Source organism: Sorex araneus, chromosome X (genome assembly GCF_027595985.1).
Source record: "Sorex araneus isolate mSorAra2 chromosome X, mSorAra2.pri, whole genome shotgun sequence".
Lineage (NCBI taxonomy): Eukaryota > Metazoa > Chordata > Mammalia > Eulipotyphla > Soricidae > Sorex > Sorex araneus.
In genome coordinates, this window is record NC_073313.1 from 104,439,198 (window position 1) to 104,455,742 (window position 16,545).

The 16,545-nt window shown below is 51.1% G+C and overlaps 1 protein-coding gene across 3 annotated transcripts in view; it reads left to right on the forward strand.

Moving 5' to 3' along the window:
- Nucleotides 1-1,967: 1,967 nt before the first annotated feature.
- Nucleotides 1,968-16,545, forward strand: part of FRMPD3 (FERM and PDZ domain containing 3) — a 160,371-nt gene continuing 145,793 nt past the window's right edge. Inside the window, exon 1 of one of the 3 annotated variants that reach the window (XM_055122217.1) lies at nucleotides 1,968-2,099. The gene's annotated coding sequence lies outside the window, so the exon portion shown is untranslated. The remainder of the gene's footprint in view (nucleotides 2,100-16,545) is intronic. The other 2 variants (XM_055122214.1, XM_055122219.1) reach the window with 2 other exon arrangements.

Genomic DNA, 16,545 nt, shown 5'->3' on the forward strand with positions numbered 1-16,545 from the left:
CCTCATGGCTTCTTGTGTTCAGGTCTGCCTGCGTGCTGGCCAGAAAGCCTGTGTGATTTTCTCCCGAGGCATCTCTACTTTCACCATGCATGCATTGTTAATAATTCCATCAGCTTGTTTTCCGGGCTTAAGCTTCACCCATCCAGATGCAAGGAATTTCCATCTTTTTTTAAAAAAAAAAAAAGTAGGATTGAAGAGCCGGGAAGGAAGCAAAAAGTGTTCTGTGTGGATGGATGGCCAAAGCTGCTGGCGAGCACTCCACTGCCGACCCCAGCTGCAGTGAGCCCTAGAGTCCCCCAACACCGGAGGATCTCTGAATCCTGGGCTTTCTCACCCAAGGATTGCCACCCCACCCCCCAGCAGTAACCCTCCGGCCCCTTCTGAGGTTTTAGTTCTTAAGTAGAAGTGGAGATAAGGAACAGATTCTAACAGGAACGGATTGTCTTTTCAGGACCGCGGTCCTCTTTCCACAGCCACCTCCCTTTCAGAGTTGGGTCACAGGGCGGGGAGGGGGGCTGAGGAGGGCTCACTTGGCACCTTCGAACTATGATGCACAAATGTACCTGGTAACTAGCTTGTTCTGGCTACCCTGACGCTGGGAAATTCACTGGGCATCAGCCAAGAGGCTCCAACTTCAGTTCCCTGGCCTCCTCTCTCCCCTCCCAGCTCCACTGTCCAGCTTCCCCGTCCCTTTGGGTTCCCAAGAAAGCTGGCCCTTGGCAGAGAGGGAGCTAGGCCTTCATTCTTGCTCCCTAAACTCCTCTAAAGCCATCTGGAGTCAGCTTGGGAGACCAAGAGCCTTTTTGCTTGAATATCGTCGGCTGCTACATGCTTAGTATTCACAGCGCATCTCTCAAAAATGTCCTGAGATCATTCATCAGGCACTGTGCTATGTGCCTAGCTACTCTCCTTCCGCGGGCTGTGTGTGCATGTGTGTGTGTGTGTGTGTGTGTGTGTGTCCAAAACCCTCCCTCCATCTGCTGGTGAGCACACACACAGGCGCGCGCACACGCACCTCAACTTCCCTCCTCACCAAACCAATCGCATACACTAAGCCCACCTCTGCCAGCTGGCAAATCGCTCCCTTGTTCAGGTGGGCTTCCAAGCTGGGCCTGGGCTCCTAAGAGCTCACACTCCGGGGCTGGGGAGAATCGCTTGAGGGCAGAAGCTGGAGCCTGAGCCGAAACTCAAGGTGCCTGTGGATGGTGGTGGTGGTGGTACCCAGGCGGGAAGCACGGAGGGAAGGCAAGAAAACAGGGGGGCAGAGGGGGGACTCCGGGAGGCAAGGTCAGGGGCCAGGAACGGAGTCCTCGACGCGAGGTGTGATGGTCCCCTACTCTCCGCAATCCACTCCCCCCCACCCCCCCACCCCCCGCGACCATTCCCTTCCATCCCTTTTCGTGTGCACTTTGCCAATTGCCGTGCCCTCTCGGAGCCGCGAGCAGTTCCCGGCAGGGCAGAGCGCCGGCAGCACGGCCGGGTTCAAGAAGTGAGGCAGCGAAGGGCTGGCTGGAAGGGGCGGGGGCTGGCTGGCTCGGCGGCGTCTTCGGAGCGTCTTTGCCCAATTGTCAATCCGGTGCTTATTTTTAGTTGTGACCCGAGAGGGGAGCGGCGCCTTTAAGCGGCGTTCCCACCCGGGGAAACCGACGCCGCCACTCGAGGGTCGGTCGGGAGGCGCCGAAGAGGCCCCTCGCTCCGCGCTCCCCTCCTTCCTCCTCCCCCCCCCACCCCGCGCCGCCCGTCCCCCGCCCCCTCCCCCTCCCCGCCTCGGCCGTCCGGCCGCCCGCCGCCATCCGTCACCTCGCCGCCTGCCGCACTCCCGGCGCGAGCGAGCGGCGAGCGAGCCTCGGCGATGCTGCCGCCCGCGGCGCAGCCATGGAGCCCGCCCGGGGAGCCCGCGCGCGCCGCTGCCCGCCCGCCCGCCGCCCGCCGCCCGCGCGCCACTTGCCCGCGTCCCGGGCCAGCCGCCGCCGCCCCGCCAGCGCCTGCCCGCCCCGCCGCCCGGCGCCACTGAGCCCCCCGGCCGCGCCGGGCTCGCGGCCACGGGCGCCCTAGTCCCGCGTCCGCGCCGCCACCCCGGGGGAGCGAGGAGGAGGAAGGTAAGAGGCGCGCCGCCTCCAGGGGGGCGCGCCCGCAGTCGCTGCCCGGCGGGGACGTGCCGCCTCGGGGGCCGCCGGCGGGTCGCGGAGCGGCGGGGCCGCCAGGAGTTTGGGGGGGCCCCCCGGGGGAGCGGCCGGCTCGGCGGGGTGCAGGCTGAGCAGCCCGGCGCCGGGGAGTTGCGGCGCGAGGGTTCTGGAGCCTTTGTGTAGGCGCCGGGGGCCCTGGGCACCGTGGGGGGGACGGCAGCCCCGGGAGGGAGCTACTTAGCGGGGTGCCGGGAGAAGCCGGAGCCGCGGGGCTGCCAGGAACAGCTGTCTGAAGCATGTGCGTGCTTCCCGGGCCCATGTTCACACACGGACGGGGACACGCACACAGGCTCACACAGCCCGCGCCACCTCCCCAGCCGCACAGCACACTGACCGTCTTGGAAACACGACACACGCAAGTACACTTGCCTCCTTCCCTCCAGGATACTCGCACAGCACATCGGTCCCCCCAACACGGAGCTACTGTGTCCCACTGCTGGAACGCTCCACACACACACAAACACACACACACACACACACACACACACACATGCACGCATGCACACACACGCACGCACACACAGTCCTTAACTCCCAGCCTGGTGCTTCGGAGCTTGGAGAACAGGTATGTGCGTGTCCATATGTCATTTCAGAGTGTCCCTCAGAAACTACATGACAACTGTACAGTACTGCAGATCCGGAGCCTGCTGCCCCCTTCCCTTCAGCGCCCCCACAGGCTTCTGTAGACACCTCCACCAGGGCCCTTAACAACTCCGGTGCTGGTCCAAAGCGTTCCCAACTCCTGTAGTGGTGCATGCCCACCCTAGAGCTTTTGCTCCCCTTCACCCACGACACACACACTGAGATCATCTCAGGGACAGACACTGGGTGTCTTCCCCTAGAAGCAGGTGGAATTCAACCTTTGCAGTTGCCACCCAACAGCCTTTGGTTACAGCGTCTGCCCAGTTCTCTCAGACCTGCCCCTCCCTTTGCCATCTCAGAGCTGCTGCACAGTGCTGGCTTCTGCTGGGGGCCTGGATGGGGCTTGGTTGGCCTCAGCATCCTGCATCTCCTTTGGAGGGCGGGGCAGTCTCTGGACTCCCGCCTCCTGGGGAAACTGCTATCAAAGCCAAGCTCCCTTGGGGGCGCCTTTCTGTGGGGGGTGGGGGGGTGGAGGGTAAGAACTGTGCTGACTCAGAGAGCAGCCCTTGAGTTAGTTCATCCCGTGGAGAGTCAGGGGCTCAAAGGTACACACTTTGGCCTGGGAGACCCCTGGCTGATGTGGCAGCTGCGCCCTGGAGCAGTCTGCCCAGAGCCCTGCCTCCCCCGCACCCCCACCCCCTCCTGGTTCCCTGCCTGTCAATCACATTGCCCCAGCCGCCTGGGGAAGCCGGTCCCTAGCTTCCTCCTTGGGAGCTGAGGTTTCCTGGGAAGCCTTTGCGATTTCCATGGGGTGAAAAGGCTCTCAGCTCTCCCTTGGGAGACCCCAGACGGAGACTTGGCCATGCCCCAGCTGACGGGCCAGCTTCCACCCAGTGTTGTGGTTTTGGTTTTTTTTTTCTTCACTGTGAGAAAAGCAGTTCTGCCTCAGCAGCTTCACTGGAGGCTCTCCTGGAAGTGAAATAAGATGTGATATGCGTATGTGTGTGTGTGTGTGTAGTTGTGGGGGGGGACAAAATGGGGGTGGGCAGGAAAGACTGGTGGCTTGGAGTGGCCAATTGGAGGTGCCCAGTCTGTAGTTCTCCATGGAAAAAATCGTGACCAGGTGGCTTGGGCCTAAGAGCCACTTCCCTGTACTTCCTCCCTGGTGACTGCTCCTGGAGCCTTGGTCCCCTCCCCCACCACCTTAGGCCATTTTCCAGGGCTCTGCCCCCTTTTGAGTCAAAGAATTCCTGCCTGGCCAGTGCATGCTTTGCTGATGAAGGGTTTCTGCCTTAGCATCTCAGGTAGCATTTGCATTTTCCAAGGAGCCCGAGGAGGAATCCCCCCCCCACCTCACATGGGGACTTTCAGGCACCTGTGGCAGGAGGACCCTGAAAGCACCTGCATGTTTCCTGTGTGTCTATGTCTGGTCTCATGATGTGGTGGGGAGTTGGGGTGTGGAAAGGTGAATGGATTTACAGAGGCCTTTGAGGCCTGCACGAAATTTACACTGTCTTGAGAGGCCAGGAGGACCCCCCTAAGCCCTCTCTCTGCTGTGAGATTTCCAGGCTAGAGGGCATGGGATTCAGTCTTCCCCTCTCCAGCCTCAAACAGGCCGCCACAGTTGCCTTGTAGGTGGGCACTAATGGCCACAGGGAAGAGGACATTGGCCAGGAAGGAGCATCAGTACCCCCCCCCACACACCACTGCAGGCTCCTGTCTCCTCCCAAGCTGCCCTAATCCAGCAAGGACTCAAAGATCTCACCAGTTCGAGCTCTGGTAGCTACTGGCTCCTTGGCTTCTGACTCCTTGGTTGAGGCCATCAGGGCCTCCTGGTAGGTGGCAGGCTCCATTGTGCATAAATCAGGGACCTCTTCCTAGGGAGTAAGGGACTTGGATATGAGAGGGCCAGGGGTGCTGCTGGCCCTGATTGATATCCCTGAGGAATAATGGTAGGTAAAAAAAAGTTTCGCAGAGGACCTGGAAGCAGGATAGTACAGCGGGCAGTCTGCTTGCCTTGCATTTGCCCAATTGGCCTTAACCCCCTGCCAGGAGTGCTCCCCAAGTGCAAAACCAGAAGGAAGTCCTAAGCCCCATCAGTTGTGGCTCAAAACCCACAAGAAAGGAAAAGAAAAAGTGCCATGGACAAGCCCTAAGAGCAGCTAAGAGCAACACGTGGGCCAGGGCCAGGGCCAGGGTGGGGAGAGAGCACTGCAGTTCCAGGGTGTGAGGGTTATTATAGGGGAGCACAGGGTGGATCAGGCATTGGAAAGACATTGAAGTACATCCACCCACTGCAGTCTGTCCGCATCAGCCCTTGTGGGAAGCATAGGGGATGAGGGAGGGGGGAGACGGGGGTGCTCTCTCCTTCCCAGCAGCTGCACTCTGCAGAAATGACTGGGGGTCAGTGGAGCAGGCACCACCAACCTCATTCTTTAGGAGCCTTGAAGCTAGTCAAAGCCATAAAAGACTGACACAGGACACAGGTGCCAGCGATGGCTCAACCTGGCAGAGTTGAGTCTTCAGACTTTGAATACCAGCAGCGCATAATCCACCTGAGCACCACCAGCAACTACTCTCCAGAGCACAAAACCTGAAGTAGCCCTGGAGCACCACCCGTTATGGTCCCCAAACCAACATAAGCCAGAAGTACCTTAGCAAATCACGTGTGTGCACATACCACATGAACCCACACATGTGAAGGGAAGCTCATGCAAGCAAGCCAGGTTTCTGGAGGGTTATTTTGTAACAAGAAGCCCTGGTGGGGGCTGCGGAAATAGTGCAATGGGGCAAAGCCCATTTGCCCATTGCCTTTCACCAGCACATCTGGCTCCATCCTTGGCACCCCATAGGATTCCCTGAGTCCTGTAGGAGTGATCCCTGAGCACAGAGTCAGGAACAAGAACTGAGCACTGCCAGATGTGGCCCCCAAACCAAAATAAATTAAAAAACCCAAGAGGCCCAAGCAATAACTTCTGGGGTTTCTGGGCTGGTCTTCAATCCATACAGGTTGAAGCCCCTGAGCTTGTACAGGTCCTTTGAGGAAGCTACCCTTATTTAGTTTCATCTGTGGGCCGGCCTGAAGACCATTAGTATTCGCAGCAGAAAACTCTGTTCTGGCTCTTCTCCCAAGGACTTCTGTTTTCCTTCTTACCATCAATTCCAAACGAAAAAAAATGTTTTCTTGCATTCTCAGCAACCAAACCTGAGGACTCTCAAAATGGGCTGGACTTTAAAGCCTTGCTGAGAAATCTGAAGGTGGGGGCAGGGGGAAAGAATGGGTGAGAGCCCTGCAGGGGAGCTCACCTTCTCCCCCACTTTAAAGTTCCCACTGGCTGGGATGTTGATGTCAGTGGATGTGGTATTGTTTGCCACCTTATGAGAGCCTCATCTTCTTCTCTGAGGCACAATCCAGTGGCAGGCTAGTGTCCACTCCTCTGTGCGGTCAGAAGATGAGCTTGGAAGGCAGAGTGTGTAGGAATTAAGAGGAGAGAGAGGGGGAAGAGAGAGGGGGGAAAAGAGGGAGAGGAAGGGAGAGAGGGAGAGGAAGAAAAAAAGGAGAAGCAAGGATGAAGAGAAAGAAGAGATAGAAAGGGAGAAAGGGAGAGGAAGATAGAGAGGGAGGAATGGGAGGGAGGGAGAGAGGGAGGGAGGAGAAGAAAGGAAGGAGGAAAAGAAGGAAAGGGTGGGAGTGGGAAGGAGGGAGAGAGAGGGGGAGGTGGAGATAGAGGAAGAGGGAGAGAAGAGAAAGAGGAGGAGAGAGGCATAAGGGAAGAGAGGGAGGGAGATGGAGAAGGAGGGGAAGAGGGGAAGAGAGGAAAAGGAGAATGAAAGGGGGAAGGAGAGAGGGAGTGGGTCAGATGGAGAGAGGGAGAGAGTCAGATGGAGGGAGAAGGAGAAAGATAGGCAGAGTGAGGAGGGAGAAAGGAAAAGAAGGAAGGAGGGAGGGAGAGGAGGAAGGGGGAGGGGGAGAAGGTGTGAGGGAGAAGAGGCAGAGAGGGGGGGGTGGGCTGTCTGGAGAAGCCAGTGTGTTTTACATTTGTGGACAGTTACCTGAGTTGAGGTCTCTGCCTGTGCTGGTCACCTTCCCGGAGCCTTAGTCTCATTCCAGCTCGAGCCATCTAATCATCCCTACGGCTTTGAGGGGTTCTCCTCTTGCTTGTAAGATCTGGATAGTCTCCCTTCCCAGTGAGTCTCACTTTTTCTCTCTTGTTCTCTTTTTCTTTTTATCACTGTATTACTGTCATCCCATTGCTCATCGATATGCTCGAGTGGGCACCAGTAACGTCTCCATTGTGAGACTTGTTACTGTTCTTGGCATAACAAATACGCCATGGGGGCCGGAGCGATAGCACAGCGGGTAGGGCGTTTGCCTTGCACGTGGCCAACCCGGGTTCGATCCCTGGCATCCCATATGGTCCCCCAAGCACTGCCAGGAGCAATTCCTGAGTGCAGAGCCAGGAGTAACCCCTGAGCATTGCTGGGTGTGACCCAAAAAGCAAAAAAAAAAAAAATACGCCACGGGTAGCTTACCAGGCTCTGCCACACAGGCGAGATACTCTCAGTAGCTTGCTGGGCTCTTCGAGAGGGGCGAAGGAATCGAACACGGGTCGGCCTCGTGCAAGGTGAACGCCCTACCAGCTGCACTATCGCTCCAGCTGATTAAACTGGTTTCCATTTATTTGTTTAATTAAATCACTGTGAGATAGCCCCCTGCAAAGCTGTTCATGATTAGGTTTCAGTCCATAGTGTTCCAACACCCATCTCTCCACCAGTGTACATTTCCCAGCACCAGTGTCCCCACCACACCCCCCCACCTGCCACCAGCCTGCCTCTACTCTGTGGTAGGTGCTTTTCTTCTCTCTCTCCCACCCTGTCTCTCCCTCCCTCCCTCCCTCCCTCCTGGTCTTGCATTCCCCCTTCCCCCTCCACACATTTGGGTTTTTGATTCACCTTGCTTTCTACCTACCTCTATTGGCAAGGCCATGTCCCACTGTCTTTGCCCTCTCACCTCTTTATTGGCCATTCCCACATTCCCATTGCTCTTGCCCAAACTGTACTTCTTTTCCGAGGCTTCTGCCCTGTCTTTTCAGCTGCTTTGCAGAACACCATCTCTTGCATAGGCTCCCATCGTGGCACGCTCAGCATGGACAAACGCATCACACTAGTTCTCAGTGGTGGCTTGCTCTTCTGTGTTCTCCATTACTACCTGCCTTTCCGTCTCCCAGACTAGAAGCTTCAGGACCATTTCCTGTTCTAACCCCGCTCACTGTGCCCTTGGCCACTGTCTCCTGTGTCCCCTGCACTAGTCTCTCTTTTCCAGTGTATCATTCAAAAGTCTGCCACATTAATATTCCAAATATTCTTCACTCATGACACTACTGATCAATATCTCTGAGGGATAAATTTTGGCTCCCTTATTCTGTCACTGAAGGGTTTTCTCGAGTTGGCCTGATCCTATTTTTAGGTCCTTCTCTGATTCCACGTCATGAACTCTCAGTTTGCTTGGGGGGATTGGGGCCACATCCAGTGGTGTTCAGGAATTGTTACTGGTTCTGTTCTCAGGGGGACCCTCTGTGGTGTACGGGATGGAACCCAAATCCCCATACTATCTGTCTGTCCTGTAATAGGACTCTACTTTGTTGTTGTTTCAGTTTGGAGGTCATGCCTTGTGGTGCTAAGGGGACCAAATGCAGTGCTGGGATTCATACTGGGATTACTTTTATGTAAGGCAAGCACCTAGTCTACTGTACTGTCTCTCTGGTCCAGATTCTCAGTTTTCAATATGTTCTAAAATCACTTGGGGGAGGATGGACTTCTTAAAATGATGATTCCTCGGGCCATACCTGAGCTTGTAATTCGGTTGGCCTAGGAGCAAGAGTCTAGAAATGCATGTTACCAAGCTCCCCCAAACGAAAGGGGAGGCACTGGGTCTATTTGAGAAGCAGTATCCCACATGGATACTCTAACTCTCTTTCCTTAGGCTCTCCTAAGTGTACCTTTTGTACATTTTATTTTTGCTTCTATGCTCTGGTCTGTTTTATTGCACTCACCAAAGATGCCCTCTCTCTGCCTCTTTTTCTATCTCATACCATAAGGCCCATCTTCTGACTCTACATTCATTTTGTTTTCTTTTTAAAATCGAAGTAACATGGGTTTATATCACTGTATATGTTTTTATCAGGGAGTAGCCACATCCAGAAGTGGGTGTTCAGGGTTTACTCCTGGCCCTGTGTCCACATATCACCCCAGGTTTTGCTGGTGGGTGGGAGTGGTGTCATATGTGGTACTGGATATCAAACTGAGGTAAGCAGCATGCAATCACCTTCCCTATTCTACTATCTCGCCAACCTTTTACATGTTTTTGGAGAACAGGTCACACCCCCACAAATACATGTTATTCCACCATATCTGCTAGCACAGTACCAATAATGCCACACCATACTCCACACACTTAATATTGATGTAATCTTTTCATCATTCTCAACGGCAGTGATCTCTCCATGCTTGAAATGGTCCCACAATTAACTGTCTCTAAAATACATTTTGTGTATATGGGAGTCCCAGGTTCTATTCACGGGGCACCACAGGGTCCCCAGCGCACTGCTGGGAGTGATCCCGCTGAGCACTTAAGTAGGAATCGCCCTCTGAGCATTCGTGGATGTGGTTCAGAAACCAAAACAAACCCACCAAAATGTTTAGCAAGTCCATTTCTATTGCTTGAGTCTTGAATTAATGTATTCTTTACATGCTTCATGTCACTTCTTTTATCTATATTTTATCTACACTGTTAAGTTCATGGATTGGAAAGAGCCTTTTGTATTTTACCTCTCTTTGTTTGTGAGTCGGGAGTCTACTCCCAGTGATGCTGCTGGTTTATTCCTGGATCTGAGCTTAGGGATCACTTCTTGTAGACTTGGGGAACTATACAGGGTGCGAGGGATCGAACCCAGGTTGGCTTATGCAAGGTGAGCTCCCTACCTGCTATATCATGTCTCCAGAGCCTTGCCTCCTCACCCCACTATTTTTAGTTTTTGACCCACAACCCGCTGTACTCAGGGCTTCCTCTTGGCTCTGTGTTTAGAGATCACTCCTGGTGGGGTCAGGGGATCATATGGGGTGCAGAGGATTTAATTTGAGTAAGCCACATTCAAGACCAGCACCCTACCAGCCGTGCTATCTTTCTGGCTCCTTCCTTAGTCATCTTTTATGCATTTACATGTGAGTTCTTCGTAGGTATGTATTGAATAAACTTAATGAATGTGAAATTCAGACAGGAATAATCTGAGTAAGGGCATAGGACATTGTGTTATAGAGAAATGGGATAGAGGAAGACAGGAAGTAGGCTGGGCAGAGTGAGTATTGTTTTGATTCCTTGTTATGAATGTTTCTCAAAAATAGGAAAGAGAGTATAATAAATCTAATTACCCGTTATCCACATCAAGTGATTGTTAGGTTTTTGCCATGTTTGTTTTATCTTTCCTGTTTTTTTTTTCTTGCTGAAGACTAAAATAAGTTTAAAACATCAATCCTGTCATTTCACCCTTACTACTTGTCTATGCACTTCTCTAAAAAATGTGGACATTTTCTTAGATAACTATAGTATCATTAACACATCTAATAGAATTAGCAATAGTTCTCTTATATTTTTATCTGGTTCATAATCAAATTTCTTTAATTATGTCAAAACTTATTTTATACTTGGTTTGTTAGAATTGCGATCCCCCAAAGCTCCACTTATTACATTTTGTCTCTGTCTCTTAAGGCTCTTACAAGTGCCTTAAACTGTTTATATAATCAGTCCCCCCCCTTTATCCCCTTTCAGAGGACTCAGGATGTTCTGTGCACTGTACCTCATTCTGTTTTTTCTGTTTCTCATTCTTATCATTTAGCTTTTTCCATTATCACCTGTATCTTCTGTAAGCAGAAGCGATGTATAGACTTGATTAAATTCCTGTTCATCTGCCTCATCCCCCCTCCCCCCCCCCCACATCTCAGCCCTTCCACCCATCGTCTTCGGCAGATTGATGGCAGGGGGCCATCTTGGAGGCATGAAGACCATTTAGGAGACTGTTATAATAACTAGTTGAGGATAAGAAGGAGATCAATGCATAGATTTCGGGAGTGGAAAAAACTCGATTTACCTACCAATTGAATGAGTGGGACGAGAAAACAAAGATGATTCTGAGATTTTTGAGCCTGCCTGATGAGGAAAGGGATGATGTCGCCACAGTGAATTATGGATTTGTAATGAGCACAGCAGGAATCATGGTTAGATTCATGAAGGAACTTTCTTATAGTTATAAACCAGCTATTGTTTTTTTTTCCAGAGAGCACTATCTTTCCCAGAAAATGTTTGATTAATAGTGTAGCTAGAAATGCATGCCCTCCAGATACAAAAAGGAAAAGCTACTCCTTTTTGTTGTTGTTGTTTTCATTGTCAAAGAATTGGATCCTTGAGAGGAGGAGTGCTATGTACAGGCAGGGAGAGGCAAATGCTGAAAGCACCCTTGCAGTACCATTTCATCGTGAATATCAGTCACCAGCATGGGCTGGAGGACTGAAGGACACCAGAGAGTGGGATTTCTCAATGACCCAGTCATCGAGCATAGCTTGAGCTCCAAGCCCTTCACTTTGGGGCCCAAGAAATTTCTATCCCCACACCCATTCCTCTGTCCTATACTGAGCCTCAAGGGACTCTTTGGCCCTCGTCAGACTTTAGCAATTGTGATTCTTCAGCTCAGAGAAAGTCTCATGATTATTTAGTGGCCTCGCTTTAGTTACTGAATCAGATCAGGTGAGAACTATTCTCGGTTTCATCTGATGGTGTTCTCATTCATAAAACCTTTCTCTCCCTCCCTCCCTCCCTCCCTCCCTCCCTCCCTCCCTCCCTCCCTCCCTCTCTGTCTCTCTCTCATTCCCTCTTCCCTCCCTCCCTTCCCCCAGCTCTTCGTTCTTTCAGCTCCCTTCAGTTCCGCCCTCCCTGCTGACTCTTTCAGCATACATTTATTCTCTCGAGTTAATCAAACACTGGCCCCTGCAGCCCATTGTATCTCAGATTGATCACTTAAGCTGCATTATTGATCGCAGGAAAGCCTTAGGAGGTGGGAGGGTACGGAAAGCTAGAGATTTAACAGCTGATTGGCTGGCAAGGCTTCTCTGGGCAGCCTCTGCTCCTCAGATGCCTGGAACATCTTTTGAGAAAGGGGAGGGTAGAGAAAAGGATTCTCAGAGTGTCTTCATTCATCTCATCCTTTCCGCATTTTGGACTTAAGGTGAGGGAAGCAGTCTGTTGAGTGCTCTTGGGAGAGAAAAGACCCCGCTCTTTAAAAATGTATAGTTTAGCCAAAAAAAATACTTATTCATATGATGCTGCTAAGAATAATACAAATTGGGAAACAATTACATACCACATTATGTGCTGTAAATAGGAAGCACCAAAGGGAATCAGGGCACATAGAGAGTGAGCAATGTGGCCAGGAACGGAGAAAAGTTTCCCAGGAAAAGGTTGAACCTGAGTTAAGGTAAGAATAGCAGATGAGATTAAGGTGTTGACCAGGGGCCAGAGCAATAGTACAGGGTTTAAGGCCCTTGCCTTGCACACAGTTGACCCTGGTTCTATCCCCAGCACCACATATGCTTCCCTGAAGAGCTAGGAGTGATCTCTGAGCCTGAACTAGGAGTAAGGCCTGAGCACTGCTGTGCGTGCCATGCAACAGGGAGGCTGGAGCTGTCCCTTTCACACCCACAGGTCACCTAAGAGGTGCTGAGTAGGAGGAGACATCTCCCGATGTCCTGGGTAGGATTAGTTTGGAAACAATTCTCAGCACTTGGGATTGTCTCAGTGAGGTCACACATGGCCCAGGGTATGGCTTTCACTCCCACAGCACTTTCGGGCCAACTGGAGCCCTGTTGTTACAGCTGGTAGGAGAGAAACAAGCAAAGAGGCCACAGGTGGGGTGGGGAGGGCATTGCCTGCTGTTCTCTGGCTGCTCCAACTCCTCTCCCTCCTACTACAAGGTTTCATCCCTGTGCATGTGTCCCACCAAGGCCAAATCCCTCATCCCTGGACTGGTGCTCAAATAGAGATAAAGGACTGTTTGTGAGGGTTGAGCCCTGTTGCATCCTCTTCCAGGTTCTTTCAGTGGGAGGGAATGATGCTTTCTAAAGATGAATGAGTGATGAGTAAGTCTGCCCAGGCAGGGGGCTCTGAACCACCCAGGCAGCTCAGCCCTAGGGGCAGGACCACCCAAACAGACCTCTCTTTGCTTATGATCCAAGCCCACTGGGAAAACAGAGAAACAGATGGCTAGACTGGTGGATGCCCGCACACACGCATGCACGCGCGCACACACACACGAATACACACACACACACACACACACACACACACACACTGCAGAGTCTGTCAGCCACCAGCAGTCTCTGGCGTTTCCCTGCTGCAGATTTCTGTGCTGACTTCTGTTCAGTGTTCTGGTTGCTGGTTGGAAGTAGGGGTGCTGTCGGGGAAGAAGGGGGCCAAGAAGTAGACAGCAATTCCCAGCATAAGATGCTGCTGCATGTGGGGGTCTGGGAAGAGGAACCCAAAGTTGTTCCTGATGAGTGAGGTTTCTCTATTGATTACACGTCAACAAGGGAGAAAAGAGGACACTGCAGGGAGTCTTGGGAGTCAACCAGTGTTGAGAGCTCCCGATTTTGAAATCTGCTGCCACGTTTTTTCCCTAAGTCTTGTCTTTCATCTATGCATTCTTTCCTCCCTTTAGCAGGGCTTGGCCCAGCAGTGCTGAGGGGAGCATGCAGTGCTGGGTGCAGAACTTGGGGTTCCCATATGCAGAGCATGTGCTCCTGCCCTTTGAGCCATCTTCTCGGCCCCCAAGCTTACCTCTTTTAACACAGACCCAACCAAGTTAATTACAGAAGCTTTTTCAATTGAAATCCAGAGAGGAACTGAATTTCACCGATACTTTTCTTTTTCTTTTATTGGTAGGTGAAGGTTGGAGGCTACATCCAGCAGTGCTTTGGGAACAGCTCCCTACTATGTACTTGAGGGAGCAATTGGTGCCAGAGATCAAACCTGGGCTGGTTGCATGTAAGGCCAATGCCTTAACCCCTGTACTATTTCTCTGTAGACTCCCCACGTTGATTTTTAGTGTCAGTTGCCTTCTATCTTGTATCAAGCTGGCCTGCCGTTTGGATCTTGCTTTTGTGGACTGTGACTGAACCCCAGCCCACTATAGAACCAGCAGGTGTATACTGTGTTGCACTGGCACCATTGCCACCACTATTGAAATCATAGCAAATGCAGATATTTTTAATAAAGTTAGCGTTCATCTTGTCTCCTATAGTTCAGCCATAATCTTCCTAATGGGGAGGGAAATCATTCCTCAACAGAGAAAAAGGAGGGACATTTTAATTTTATTTATTTGGGTTTTTTGGTTTGGGCGCCACACCTGGCTATGCTCAAGACTTACTTCTAGCTCTGCTCTCAGGGATCACTCCTGGCGATGCTCGGGGATTGAACCTGTGCCAGCCACATACAAGGCCCCTGCTGTACTATCACTTCAATCCCAAGGAGGGGAATTTTTAAGCAGACCCAACAGTCTGCTGTTGGCACACAGTTTGGAGTCTGTCACCTGTAAAGTCCAAATCAGAATTGGCTGTTATGTTTGTTTTTTTCCCCTTCTTCTGCCACCATCCCCGCACCCCTCCCCATCCCCCAAGAGATTTCCACTCTCAGTCTAAACACAGCTTGTCCTGCTTTAGAATGTTGGGTGATGCTGTAAATGATAAAGCCTGGCCTTTAACCTGAGCTCCAGTTCCATTTTATTCTTACCTTTAAGGACATTTTATATTTGGAGTTTACCATCACTTTAAATTCACCAGAGCTAAAATTAAACTTGGAGCTCCTCTATGGTCTGACCCTCCACACGGATCCCCAGCCCCTGACCCTTTCTTGAATTTATCAGCGACACCATTCCCCTTTCAGTAGCTCAGGGCTGAGACTTGGACTCACTCATCCCCACCACGGTGTCCCGACAGTTCCTCTCTAACAAGCTCCTCATGAATCCATGGCTTCTTTGTTTGGTAATGGGTGCTCTCAGCAGTGCTCTGGGGAACTGGTGGAGTCAGGGATCAAACCCAGGGCTCCCACATACCGAGCATGCACTCCAGTCCTCTGAGTCACTCCCAGCCCAATCCCAGGCCTTCCTGACCATTCCCAATATCTTCATGATGGCCCACAGTCTTGTTAGCTCAGGCCCAGATTTCTGCAGCAGCTTCCTGCTTCCCCCTCCCTGCCAAGTGATCCTTCAGTGCTGCTGCCAAAGGAATCTCCTTAAAACATCTTTCATCATGTCACTTCCCTGCTCAAGAGCCTATAATAGCTCCCTTTTGCTTATGATATCAAATAGAAACTCCTCTCCCTGGTATTCAAGGCCTGTCTTCCACAAAAACTGAGCTTCAGAATAGGTAGATAGATAGATAGATAGATAGATAGATAGATAGATAGATAGATAGATAATAGAATCCATCCAATCTATTTCTCTCTGACCCCCAAGTTCTAATAGTCTCCTTACTGTCTCTGCCCTCAGCACCCCCACTTAGATCTTATTTCTCTGTGAATTCATATTCCTGCTGTTCCCCAGCTTGCAGTGGCCTCCTCTTCTATAGCTCTGCAAATCTTATCTGTCTCATTCCAACCAATGTAGTGAAGCCTTTGCTGATCATACTAGATCTCATTGGTTCTTCCTCATTCCTCTTTCTCAATCTTATGGATTTCTTTGTTCTTCTTCTTTTAAATTTGCTTTGGTGGGAAAAGTTTTGCCAGTGTTCAGGGCTACTCCTAGATCTTTGCTCAGCAGTTAATCCTGATGGTACTTGGGGGACAATCTATGGTGCCAGGGATTCAAAGAGTTGACTGAATGCCAAGACCTGACTATCCCTCCAGCCCTAATTTTATATGTGTTTCTTATTACTACCATTATAATTTAGGTAATGTGGTTATAATAGTGTTAGTGTTGATGGTTAATTTGGGGAAGGAGGCCACACCAGGCTGTGCTCAGGGATCAGTCCTCAGTATATTCTCAGAAATCATACTCGGATCACATTTGGCAGTGCTCAGGAGATCATATGTGGTGACGAGGATCAAACCCAGCTTAACTGCTGCAAGGCAAACACCTTCCCCCTGTACTATCCCTCCAGCCCCAGTGTTGATAGTTTTAATGTACGAAGTTATTGTAATCCTACCACGACCAAAATGCCCAGATCCTCCTACCATGTTATTTCTAGTCCACCTCTTCCTTTTCCTTCTTTTTAATCATAAAATTTCCCTGATTATGAAGGTAATAGCTGCCATAGTTGAAAACATTGATAATAAGAAACCTTTAGGGACAAATTTCATCACTCAGCATTCACCCTCTTCCATTTTGGAATCCAGATTAAATTTCAACTGCAATTAGCACTGGATTGTACCATCTCATACTACTTCAGCTTTTTATGTGTTCACCATTTTTCCTCAGCCAAAGGCTGAGCGAGTCAGGGGGCTCTTTGATCTTTGTATAGCACAATGTCATGGCAGACACTGGCAGAACACACTAACACATCATAGGGGTTCAACAGATACTCATTTGTGGACCAAAGGAAAATAAATTGTACATCATCCAGAGGGGGCTCATGCCTGGGCAGCCATGGTTGTTACTTCCTCTTCTTGGAAGGAATGTACTCAAGATGGGGGGCTAAATACACAGAGATAAGAGTCCAGACTTTGTAGTACCCTAGA